We start from the raw sequence: 14,232 nt of genomic DNA on the forward strand, positions 1-14,232 counted from the left end.
GTGTTTTGAGTTTCCCAGAAGGGCCTATACTGTAGGCGGTCCACAAATGCACTGCAGAGCAGTTTTGTTCTCCCAAATGCCTAACCTTTGGCTTCCCCTGAGAACAGTTTAGAAATGACCTTTCTTCCAGAAATTCTGTACAAACTAGAGACAAGACACATACAGGTTCTCACACCTTCCACTTTTATTTCAAAAATGTTGCAATGCTTGTAGATTGCACTCATTTTGGACAGGATAAGTATCATTGTGAATGGAAGTACTATGATATACACTTGCCTCAGCACATGTTCACACATCTGAAAAAAATATATATGCCAAATAAGCTTCCCTATCCCTTGTACTCATTACCTACAGGTGAAAAAGAGTGTGTTCTTATACTGTCTGAATATTATCACAAAAAAACATTAAGCAGTTTTGCAAAGTGTATCATGTGTGCCATTTCCCATAATTATCAGACTGACTCCCTGCAACATTTATATTTCCACACAACACAAGAACCAGGGGTAGCCACAGTATTCAGGACTGATTTAAGCCTACACCAATGTGTTTCAGCAGCCTATGAGAAGAGCTACAAGGACACTAGTATTTCCTTTTCTTTCTGTAACACCCCACTTTCTACTCCAAAGACCTTCTGGGTCTGTGTGATGAGGCTAGACTGACATTCCTTTAATCCCTCTCACTGGTATACAGACACACCCATAGTGTACCCCTTTAATCCCAAGCAATGACAGTAAAGTAGTTAATAGAAGAAAGCAACTATGTTTGAAAGTGATATCTACCTGAGGAGCAAAAATGGGATGAATCAGGGAAAGATTTGACTGAATGAGACCGAGATAAGACATGACTAACTCTCACAGGAACAGACAGGAAGAAGAAGCTACTTAAGGGCAGTTTGATATGGTTGAGATAGTAGATCAGGGAACAGCAGAGGGAAAGCAGAGAAGCAATACAGTAGTGTAGCATACAGTTGAGAGTTCAGTAGAGAAGACAGTATCAAAGAATTGAGTTCAGTACAATACAGTACATTACGGGCAGTTGGAGAACTGAGTCAGTTACGTGAATTGAGTCAGTTTAGTTGAGTGGAGTTGAGTTTGGTGCAGTTTGGTGAGAGTCATGGCAGTGAAGTTAAGTTCATTCATGAATTCATTTCAGAAGGGAGGTAGTTTTGCAGTTTTACTGGGACAGTTTTATGGAGACAGATAGGAGAGAGAGAGAGAGAGAGAGAGAGAGAGAGAGAGAGAGAGAGAGAGAGAGAGAGAGAGAGAGAGAGAGAGAGAGAAAGCTAGTCACAGTTGAAGACAGAACAAGCCATAGAAGGAAAAGGAGCCAAAAGATTAGAACAGCTTCCTAGAGTTAATTTGAGGCCAGGCAGAGCAATTTGGTCAGCAACTGAGAGGAGCCCATTCAAACCAGTCAGCTTAGAAAGGAGTTTAAGCCAGAACTGCTGAGTTGAACCAACCAGCCGAGATAAAAAAGAGCTAGAAATGATGAGCTTATTCAGCAGTAAACCTCTAAGATGACAATTACATCAGGCAACTATAAGTTACTTTTATACTGGAGACAGTAGATGTTTGAGCACCAGAGGCTGGATTTGCCCTAACAGTTGCAGGTCTTATTTTGATTTCTTGCTATCAAAGACACTGCTATATCTTTGAGAGAATTAGCCAAGTGAGGTTGTGAAATCAATGCTGAATCAGAGTGCATCTACCCTTGTAGGAAAGAGAGCACCTGTAGCCAGGTTTTATTCCACTATGAGCAGGTATGTGGTTATGCTAGATATACTTAATCTAAAATACTTTATTTTGCTGTCCTATGTAGAGCGAGTAGTCTTGACTACTGCCAGTACAACTTCATTTTATGCAGGGCAGAATGGCCTGGTTATTCTTTGCCAGTGAATACACTTGATATAGAAGGTATTCCAGCTTATACTTTAAGACAATTCAATGGATAATCCTCATATACACTGCTAACATCAAACACCTATTTGGCAAATCTGGATGAAAACTCAGGATTGATCATTAGGCCACGTTTTTTCATGCATAACACTTGAGAGGAATTATTTTGGGCCTAAGTTCTTTGAAAGTATGGACAACATCTTATTTAGGTTGAATTTCAGAATGGCATAAAGCCTAAAAGTAGGAAAAATTTCTCCCACATCAAATTCTCTTAATTGGAATTTTGGACAGCCTACTCTCCTATGTTATTGTTATTAAAAAAAATCCAGTAAAAAAAAAAAAAAAAAAAAAAAAAAAAAAGAAAGAAAAATTACCTGGATGACCTCTATAGCTAAGTTTCATAAATTAAGTTGAAAGGAAACAAACAAAAAAAAATGTATGGGAAATATTGAGAATTCCATTTCAGTGAGACGTTTAATGGGAATCTCTTCAGCCCCATGAAGCTGCATTTTATCACTCCTTCCCATTTTAATCTGTTTCCTACATTAAATAACTCCTACCTGAGTTCCACATGAATGGTTTGCAGGCAGCTGCAAGCAGGGTGCCACTAGGGAAAGAAAATTACTGATGCCCAAAAGGGAAGGAGGCTGAGAACTGCCAGAAGAGGCAACCTGCTGATCCTCTCCTTCCTCACAAACCTGCACTCAGAGCATCTTTTAGAGAACATGGAGCAAAACACATCAGGAAGTGAGAATCACTTGCCTAATAGATGAGAATCTCTTTTAGGGAAGTGAATTTGAGGCGCCAAATGTCTCTTTCCAAACCACTGTTAACTTCTTTGACATTCCACTGTGTAAAAACACATCATCTGTACCAGAAACATTTTCTTAAAGTAGGACTGAAAATAAAATGATGTTTTTAAATTGGTATAGCTATGTTCTAAATTACTTTTCATGAAAGCAATATGTATTTTATATTGATACTATTTTCCTATTAAAATTAGTTACTAATTTTATATGAATGCATTGTAAAAATTTAAATGTAAGAATTACATTGTAAATATTTCTGATACACTTGTATCAGGTTCAGATGAATGGTTGGTGAAGCTCTTTCCCCAGTCCTTGCAGGTACGCTAAATATAAAGATGTATTCCAAGGAATAAATAGCGGTCTTGCCACAAAACATTCTGTCTTCACAAAGGATCCAATGTGTATAAACTGACACATTTTATGGCTTATGCTATCAGAGAATATAAATACATTAAGAACATAATGAACCCCTGAATCTAACATTTGTGTATACAACCGAGCATTTATATAAAAGTATAAAAATGTTCAAGCACATGCAAAATTTGTCCAGGGCACTGAGTTTAGTAACCACTGAACATGTGACATGGTTGCAGGATACAGAATCTATGATTAATAGATGATGAATTTTTCTTAGCAGTAAGGGACTAGTGGCTGACAAATGAAGACAGAAGATAAATACAAACACATCAACATCAAAATATCGCATGGAAAAACCATTCTTTTTGTGATGGGGCTTTGTTTGAAACATTCCTAACATATAGCCAAGTTGTTCAATAACTTTTAACCCTCCTGTCTTGGCCTACTGAATGGCAAGACTGTAAGTGTGGGCTACCATATATTTGAATTTTATTCCATTTCTGAAGGCATAGTGCGTACACAATCGTGATTATAAATTTTAATTGTCAACTTGATGACATCTAGACTCCTCTGGGAGACAAGGCCTCTAACAGGTCTTTTGGAGCTTATTGATTTAGTTAATTGAGATGTGAAGACGTACATGATCTACGTGGGTGGTACTATTTACTGGGCTGAGATCTTGGAGTGTGTTTAAAAAAAAAAAAAAGGATAAAGTGAGCTTAGCATTTAAGTGTATTACTCTCTTTCTGGTGTGAATATGAAATAACCAGTGGCATCAAGATTCTGCAATCCTGATATCTTTGTTGTGATGGATTGCATTATTGAACAAAGAGCTGAAATAGACCCTGTCTTCCTTAAATTTCTTTGTCAAGATAGTTTATGATAACAATAGGAAGGAAACTAACACAAAACCTTTAAGAATATTTGTTACTTCAATCACAACCTGAGACTATTCAATCGAGCATTTCCATTATACACATTGTCCAGTGTTCCTCAAAATTTGCTGAGTCCCCTTGCTAAGAACTGTGCTGGCTACTTTGGTATATAGTATACCACTGTGGGCACACCACAGAGAAATGAGAGTTTTCCGTGGCTTTCATTTCCTCAAACAGATACTTTTCCTGTCTGGTTCAGCTTATTCTTCCATAGATTTGCTTCTATGACTTGATAAGCTGTACCTATTTTTTCATATGTGGAACTGAGGAGTACTTATGTACTGTGGTGATGGGCCTGATTTCCTCCATGTTTTTCCAATTCACTAATATAGTTCTGCCTTTGTCTTTGAACATGACTGGTAAAAGCAATCTTTCTGTAATGGACCCAAGAAAGAGCATACTTTATGTGAGTCAGAAAGAGGTTATTTTCAAAGAGTAACTACAAGTCTCAATGAGCACTCAGCACTTTTTGGCAATTGTCTCACATTTGCTAAGTAAACTCATTTCCCCCAAGCTGGAGTCATACTATTATATTTCCTTTCCCTAAGACAGTCATATTCTCCACTTCACAAGTGTTTCTTTCTCCTTCTGCTTCTAATAAGGCTGAAGAAAACACGTCAATCAGATTAGCTTTCTATGGGTGTACTATTGTCTACACCAATAATCTCTGCTTTCTGACTGACCATAAAATATGACACATGAAGAATTCTTCCTGTAACCCATCCATTGTATCTGAGATGTTAGCAGTACTTTCTCATGAAACCATAACACTAGAATAATGAGAAGAAGCCCAGAAAGTACAGTTCATGAGTTAAAAATTGGACATTTAAAAACATGGAGGTTCTCATCCATTCAAAATGAAGAGAACAAACTGTAGCATGGATATTCCTAGAGTTCATCTAAATAGCACACATCTAATAACTATATATAGCATAAATGATAGTACCCAATTTCTTCAGTGGCTTCTTATGCTGTAAATTGAGAGTCAATGGTCACTTCTTAGAGCACATAGTACCAAGATCCATTCATTGTCCATCTATCTTACTAGTGTTTCCAGCAACAATCCACAAGCCCAATGAACCAGGGTTCCATGTGGGGTCAAGGTAGTTGCTGTAGATTATATTGTTAGTGAAGAGGGAGGATTCAAATCATGTCTGCCTGATGGAGCAAGTCTCTGCTTGCTCTTCTCAGCCATGATTCAGAAGGATCTTAAGACAGACTACAGATCCAAGTATAAAGAGTAATTGGGCCACTCCAATAGGGTAGAACACTACATGCCGACTGCAGTCAGCAAGGCATGGAATTGGCTTCTTGTTGAGTAAGCACTTCCCCATTCGGTCAGACTTTAGTCAGGATGGCCATGAAGTTGAAGACTGTGTTCTCCTTATGGAAACTTCCTATATAGCAAGATGTGATCCTCTCTTTGTCCTAAGCATGGATTTTAATCACTGCAGAAATGGCAAGACCTTCCAAGATCACAACAGGAGCATATCTTCTGGTGGGTTTGTTTGTTTTTCTTTTGAATTGAAGAATACATAATTTGTGGAAGCAGAGTTTACAAGAAACCAACATAAATAAAATCATGCATTTAAAATGTGCATGATATGGGCACTACAAAGATTTTGTTGTTAGAGCTTACACTGCATCCAGGTAGTCTATCTCTACTCAATGTGCACTTCTACCCTGGTGGCTGGTTCATCCAGCTTGGCAGAGAATCTTTGTTCTTCAGGTAGCTGGATTCATTTATCGGATTGACCATTTCATAGTGTGCTATCCAATGCCTAAAACCTTATGCACCTTCATTCATATGACTTCTCTTTGTTTAAACTTTTAGTCATAACTGTCTCGTAAATAATAGTGTCAACATGAGTCATGTATGTAGCATGAGCCCTTGGCGATCGGCATTCTACTGTGTCTTCTTAATTGGCAGCAATCTTCAGCCAGGAGAACAGAGTCTAGACTTACAGCTTAACCAAAGCTGGATTTCCTACCCCTCAGATTCTGTGACACTACATTGTGGCTTACTACACTTGTTACCAGGTACTTTGAATCTATGCACCCAAAGATTTCTTTTCCCATGCCTTGAGCATAAGATAATAGAAAAAGTGACATAGTATGAAAAATATAAACAATATATTTTTAAGTAAATAAAGAGTCAGCATTTCTATAATTATGGCTAATAAGATTATTCTTACAGGGATTTGCAAAAATTAGATTCTAAAATATGTTAAATGCTTAGCTCCTCACCTAGAATATAATCATTATTGTATCATAGATGATGTAATTATTATGTTATCTATGCTACTAAACAGTATTGTGATTTCTAACAAGTCAATTAACCTTCTTGGGTCTCAATTTTTGCATAATATCATGGGGCTAGGTAACAAACCCATGAATCATATTTCCAAAAAGTATATTTTAATACAAATTGCCAGAGAAGTAAATGCATTATTCTCATCTCAATTTGGAACATGGCCAATTTAGATATTTAATCACTGAAGTTCATATGTGAGGAAGGAGAAGCTACTTAAAGGGAAGCAATATGATTTTCCTTTTGCAAGTCAGATGTAACCAATAATGTCCTGATACTCTCACCATGACAAATACACTAGGAAGACGATTTGGCTTTTCAAAAGATCTTCTCTAGATAAATCATATTAAGATACTTGATATTGTTTCTAATGATGCAATTAAGAGTTGAGTTTTATACAATGGCGCTGAAACTGCCTTTTAAATAGGAAGATGAGAACCACTCACATACTGTGCTTGACAGATTGGCAGACTTTGCTTAATAAAGATGGTTTGGGATATAAGCAGGTTCTAAGGATCAGTAAAGGTCAGACACTTATTCCAGATAAAGGAAGTCTGGCAAAAGACAACGAATCTGTGTCCTGACAAATGTCTCGCAGTCAGGTATCACAGAGAAGACTTTGTATAAAGACTTCAGCTAGCAACCATTATAGAAAAACTGTTCCCTGGGGATAAACAGAGGCTGTGATAACAGTCTAGAGACTATATAAACTCACTCCTTCAGGAACTTCCTAGGATTAAAAATAATTTCCTGTGATTTGCAATGGTTTGGCATGATATGTTTGCATAGTAGTACCCTGGCAAGTCTACCATGTTCCAATTACAATAGACTATCATCTTCCCAATATGTAAACCTCTTGAACTAGGCATGCCTGTTGCCTGGAAATTCTTGTCAAACATTTTCTTCTGCATCTCAGTTATTCATCTTTCAAGTTTTCCCATACAGACTAGTTTATCACAATGCCTTTCTAGTATTGCTCTGTCACAGAACTGTGTTTTCTGTCTTCTTGTGATCACCTACATTTTCCTTACTAAATACTAGACTAAATATATGTTAATTTATCTTTTTGTTTTGTTTTCTCAATAGTATATTCACAAGAGTTAGAAATATGTTTGTTTCTGAGAGTTAATGTGTTGTGGACAACATAGGGATCATTGTACAGGCATGTATTCAGCAAATGTGTAAATAAACAAGATAGTTTACCTCTTGCATACTTTTTAGCGCTAGTATCTTGAAATTTAGTAGATGACACTGAAAGAAAAGAGGTCTCATCTATCTTGCATAAATATATACTCTTGTTTCCTTGTGTGTCTAATCCAGGGACTGGTATCTTGAAGTTTTCCAACAAATGACCTCACATATTTATTATGGAAGTATCTTGTATTTGTTTTTAAAGAAAGGAAGTGAATTCTGTCTTTAAAGACAGAAGCAGCCATCAACACTTATTTTAAGCTCAACACAACTGACCATTAGCAACCATTCCTCCTTGAAACAACCTTAACTTTGTTTTGAATCATTAAAACCCACTCTCACTTCCTTAGCAGTCAGAGAGTGTGTAGCTTTTGGTTTCAGATGTTGAGTGGTGGCCTCTAATGTTTAGATGAAAAGGCAAGGTGTCTGGATTTAATGGAAACACACACAAATAATTTATTATAATGTAGGCAGACTTCTAAGCACATCTAAACACCAACTCAACTCAACTCAAGCCACATAAAATTATATAGAAGTGCAGTGACAATTTCAACTTAAGACAAAAGGAAACTGAGGTGCAGAAGACTCAGGCTTCTATTCATGGCAGGGAAAAGGGTAAGCTCTCTGATTGTAATACTTAGGATAATGAACAGCTAGAATGACTAAATGAACATATATGCATTTGGATATAGCTATTCCAATTTAACCTTGACATTGTAGAGGTTCCTTCTCTGGGCCACTAACTGTGCAGGCTACCAAGCAGCAACAAACATCTACTATAAAACACAAACAGACAAGTCTTAATGATGTAAAACACTTCAGCTATGGCTGACAAATTCAGTGCAAAGCTCTTTATACTGCATCTGTATCTAATGAGAATGCTACACTGGCAAACAGCATCAGTATCACCAGATCCCTAAATGTCAAACTTCAGAATGATTGGTTCGCTAGAAGAACAGGGAACCTGCAATTAAGATAAGGACTTCATAGAGCTCTGATCATTCTGAGTATAATTCATTCTACTATTCTTTAAAAAATAGTCTTGATGAAAATAGGCATGTTTCCTTTTTTTCGAAAGCCATCTTTCTCGTCTGTGTATGACGCTCCCCAAATGATGGTTAACGTTTCCTTTTGCCTCCTCTTGTTGAACCAATAAAGTCTGATCCGTAAAAAAAAAAAAAAAGGCATTTTTATCTCTCTGAGACTCAGTTTCTTTATATATGGAATGACTGATTTGTTTCACGTAATTTCTGATTCCATTCTGTGCAGTCTTGATAAATGAAAGCTTCAATTCAATTTTGCAAATTGCAGATATACCTTCCTTTATTTTCCATTCTTCCTCATATTTCAATTCATTACTAGTGCTATGCTTTCCCCAATGCATCTATAGAAAGCTGGATGCACAAAATTAAACTTTAAATGTATAAGAAAATTTTGTATAGAATAGTCGTATTACATGTGACCTTTATTTATGTTTTTAAAAATCCTATTTGAAGTATTTACCCTCTGTAATCACAATGAACACCATTTGGATCAGCTCCTCTATGGTAACACTAAAACTAACCTAGACTCCTTTGTTTTTCTCAAGACAGTGTTTCTCTGTGCATCCTTGACTGTCCTGGATTTGCTTTGTAGACCATGCTGTCGTTGAACTCACGGAGTTCTACCTGCCTCTGTCTTCTCACATGCTGGGATTACAGTCATGCATCACCATGCTCAGCTTTCCTTGGTGATGTTAAGCAAATTCTTACACCGCCCACACCTTCATCTAGCCTTCTGTAAAATAGAAACAACACTTGAATTCTTTCATATTTGACAGGATGAGCTAGGAATGGCATGTTAGCCTCCTTTTATTGTGTTTGCAAGTTAACTGTAGTTGGCTTTCATTTCACCCTTAATCTTTCCCAGGTAGCTAGACCACTTGTGTTCCTTTTTATTTGTATATTTTCCAATAAAGGCTGGAATAAATGTTTTATGCGGACAACTGCCCCAGTCAGACATTAAAACTAAAACTCAAGTGAGGCTATGTTCAGCTCCTAATCAGTTTTGGGTGCATTTTCCTCAGAATGCTACTACCACATGGGCCATCTTGTTACACCTGCCAATGTCCCAATCAACCTACTCTATACAGCTCAGATCCCTTCAATAGACTGTCTCCATATTAGACGCCAGCAGAATCTCACACTGAGTTTCCTGTTTTTTCAAGAGTGACAAGCCACGTGTTTCTGGTTAATCATCCAAAGATTGCCAAACAGAAAAGAGATTCAGGCATTGATTCTCAAGTGGACATTTATACTACTTCTGCCTCCATTTCCATCCAGTAAACTTTAGAAATTTTATGTGATTGATAAGACAGATTTCAGACTCTTCTTTATGGCACGTTTAATCTAGTGCATTGTATTCAACAAAGGTTTGTAGAGTCTGGCTACAATGGATACCTGATCTAATATCTTCTCCCTGCCACAGATGATTGACCATTGTTGTAATAATGTAATGTGTACTATATTAGGATTATGAAACAGAATATAGAGTTTGATGTTTTGAGTTTCACTTTCAGTTTTATGAGTTACGGGCTCATAAACTCTGAGCTACTAAGTTTTCTCATATCTAAGACTTACTTCATAGAACTGAGATGAAATCAAATATATAAATATTATGCCTTATTATAATGTTAATATGCTATTAATATTAATACACTATACTATTTTATTGTAACAATTTTTTTAACATTAGTTGAGTTTCTATGTAATTCCCAGTCAAATAATGTATTAAGATTATTTGTGATAATTTTCATAGGATGGATAAATATAGGATCATGGAGGTCAATGATGAATGAAATGTGAATTTATGATCATATTCCAGGCAAAATAGTTTTATATCTTTTGGTTGTAACCTCTAATTGTACTAATTGTTTTTGTCCATTAGTCTGTTTTGTGGACTAATATTTTAGTAATGCAGAAAATATTTACTCTAATAGGTCACTAAAAATGTCAAACAGTGAAAAGATCTCTTAATTCCTTTTTGCATATGGCATTAAAGGGTGGCATGTTGAAGTAGTTAAGGGCTTCTATCTTCTGGAATCGTGCAGTGTAGAAGGACTTCTCTCAGACAATACATGTGAACACCTTTTAGCTTCTCCTATCTTTGGAAGGAGGATACTAAGAAATTGTTTTACAACTTCTTCATGAGTTCCAATTAAACAGGTTCAGGTATGAACAATCTCTCCCCACTCTGTTTACTGCAGTCTGCTATGTGATCCCAGTAAGCATTACAATGATCATGGATCATGGCGTGCATTGTATGTGGCTCAGAACCATACTTGTTAAGTCAATAGCATGAACAAACTGAAGACTTAAGTTTCAGAAGTATGTACTTGAGGATATGCTAATATCTAATACTTATAGGAAGCTTTTAGTTTAGAATTACTCATATTTTCAAAACAAAGTAAGGTTTAAAAAAACAATCCAGGCTTGGCAGCCCACACTTTTAATCCTAGCATTCTGGATGTAGAGGCAGGTAAATCTCTGTGAGTTTGTAAACCAACCTGGTCTACAATTTGAGTTTCAGGAAATCCATGGCTTTTACACAAAGAAACTTTGTCTCTGTCTCTGTTAAAAAAAAAAAAAAAGGTGAGGACAGTGAATTCAAAAAGATAGAGATCATCAGTTTATCTGTCTTTTTGTAAGAGACAGTTCTATGAGCATTATTTTCAAGTTGATTTTTTAATATATTTTTGAAACATTTGCTCCTTATTATAGCTTGGCATAAGAATTGTTCTTTCTTGATTCAGTAAGACTTCATTGTAATTTTGTATCTATTTGGAAGAAAAGTAGATATTTTCACAGCCCAGTACAGCATATAGAGATAATGAAATAGGGTTGCCATTAAAATTTGATTCAATTTTCCTCTGGAATGTGTTAACAGAAAACTACTTTCATTTTTATGTCTGGAGAAGAGGCAATTTATGTTGTGAAATTCTAGACATATCCCAAACTATTGTAGCTCTGCAGTTTCTTAAACTACTCACCAAGTAGAGAGAACAATCAATATTTAAAAACAGCCACAGGCTTTATCTAGTATCCTTAAAACTTTTCTCAAGTCAGCACTATTGTTTCATATGCCCACCAGTCTGATGGTAATAATATATATTTTTAATTTATTTATTTTATGTGTGAGGATGTTTTGTTTGAATGTGTGTCTGTATGCCATGTGTGAGCCTTGTACTCAAGGAGATAAGAAGAAGATGTCACACCCTGGGAGTGGAGGTACAGATCATTGTGAGACAGCGTGTGGCTACCGAGAATCAAACCCAAGTCTTCTAGAAGAACAGCCAGTATTCTAAGCTCCTTAGGTACCATCGACTACTATTATTTTATTAGAAAGGAATCTTATTGAAATTTAACTCATTTACCAAAAATAAGTATAACACAATATTCATATTTGTTACTGAAACTGCAGAAAATTTGAGAAACTAGATAATCTGAATATGCCTGAAATAGCAGCCTGAAATATCAAAACCTAGAAACATAGGAACAGACATTTCTCCTTTCTCTGGAAATTCGATGAACAATTCCCTGAAGTATGATGAATTAACCCACAACATGAAAGGAAGTTTAATCTAACAGCTACATTGTTTACCTATTACAAAGTAGACCACTGATACTCTGTCACGCAAAAGAATATACATTATATAAGTTATTGATCTGTCGTTACTTGGTAGACCTAGAGAATTTATGAAATAAAAAGTTCCATGGAAATTACCAAGCCTAGCTTTCTCATCTTAAACTGAGAGAGGCAAGCCTGACTTATACGGTAGAAAGCCAGGGAATGACAGAGGAGAATTAAGCATCTTACCTTTACTATTATTTATTTTCTCAAGTGAAATAATGTTACCTGCCAGTTGCCAAACTATTTGTAAATATGTGATGGGTCTATACGTGTAACATCTTCATTTGTATGTTTCATATATAGACTGAGCCAGGAGAGCATTGAGTATCCCATGGTACAGGCCCTAGTTTCTCAGAAGGAATGGAAGCTTAAAGCACTCACAAAGAAGCAACTACAAATTCCTTAAACTTTTATAGTAATAATTTATTCTAAAGTACATTTATTTAATACAGATTAAAAACAATATAAGTATTTTATATACATATTGTTTTTCTCTGCCCTTCAGAATGCAACATAATATACATCAATATTAATAAAGATGATTATGATAATAATAATAATAATAATAATAAATAAAACTGCATTTTGATTGATGCCCACACTGTCGAACAGTTGTATATTGAAATGAAAAATTTTGATCATTTAGGGAAAACATTAAAAGACTTACCCTTAATTTTTAACCAAGTTCAAATTTCTCTACATAGTCTCAAGTTCTTTTATAGGACATGTCTACAAATAGATATAAGAATGACAAAACAAGTCAGTACCCTCCAACTAGGACATGTGGGATGCTGGGAAAGGAACTCCTGTGGGAAAATAGATGTGAATGAAACGAATATCAGTCTTCCCTTGTTTGTATTAAGAAGATTTCAGGACATGCACGAAATTGTTATTTTCATGCTAAATACTGTTTATTCTTTTGATTAATTAAACTCTGTAACTTTAGTGTATGTATGCGAACTATACATGAGAGATATCATATATCTATCTATATCTATATCTATCTATCTATCTATCTATCTATCTATCTATCTATCTATCTATATATCATAACCCCAGGGATTTATTTGTATACTCTTTAGAAAGTTTTCTGATGCCTGAATTTACATTAAGATAAGTCTGATACATATTTCACAAATAAAGAACACTATGTCCTAACTTTTACATATTATGTATAATTCCACTTTAATATGGTTACCCGCATCTTACCACTTAAAAGAACTTCTTAAAAACACCAGAAATCAAATGAGGATTTCTAGCAAAGTTTAGAAGACATCTAATTATCTCTGCAATTTTAATACAATGTTAAAAATGATATAAATAACACAATAGAAGATTCAAGAAAGAAACTGTTCATGCAGATCAGTACAGGTTTAAATACAAGTAATAAAGGAAAGAAAATACTGAATACTTTCATAGAATTTGCCAGTCTTTAAAAGAGACACACACAAGTTATTACTTGAGAGATGAATATTTATGATCCTGAACAAACAAATCTGACACTAGCATAGGCATCATCATAAAAACCAGAATCAATACCCTCGGCATAAGAGTGTAAAAAAGGACCACACCTCCACTATAAAATAAGATGTAACCAGTCCCTCCAAAGAACTACCAATTCTGATGGTGTTTCATGAAGCTTGTGGTCTCAAAGAGAAGAAAGACCATAAAATTCAGCATATCATAATGGGACGTCCCAGCCATAACCATCAGGTAAAATTACAGTAATGTACACAGAAGCCAAACCAAGTTACCCATTTCATGAAAATACACAAAATAAAGTCAATTTTAAAGATATTGACCATTTTCAAAATTTAGAATTTTCCCTAACATGGAAACCACCAAATAGTTCTCCCGGAAAGAGCCACAATATGCATTCTGCAAAGTTCCATTAAAATTACATTAATAAAACCTTGCTCTCCACCCCTCCTCCTCCTTCCAATGAGATATAAATGTAGGTTTTTGGTAACCTACATCAGAGTGACACACTTATTTTAATTTGATGCTTGCTATTTGTAAAAGTAATCATATTTATGTCACATTGTGGCAGCCTTCCTGGGAAGATG

At 35.5% G+C, this 14,232-nt stretch overlaps 1 protein-coding gene across 3 annotated transcripts in view; it reads right to left on the reverse strand.

The window, feature by feature from the left end:
• The window catches only part of Kcnip4 (potassium voltage-gated channel interacting protein 4), a 1,056,025-nt gene that overhangs the window by 426,239 nt on the left and 615,554 nt on the right, over positions 1-14,232 (reverse strand). The window lies entirely within an intron of this gene.

The sequence above is a fragment of the Acomys russatus genome, chromosome 22 (assembly GCF_903995435.1).
Source record: "Acomys russatus chromosome 22, mAcoRus1.1, whole genome shotgun sequence".
Lineage (NCBI taxonomy): Eukaryota > Metazoa > Chordata > Mammalia > Rodentia > Muridae > Acomys > Acomys russatus.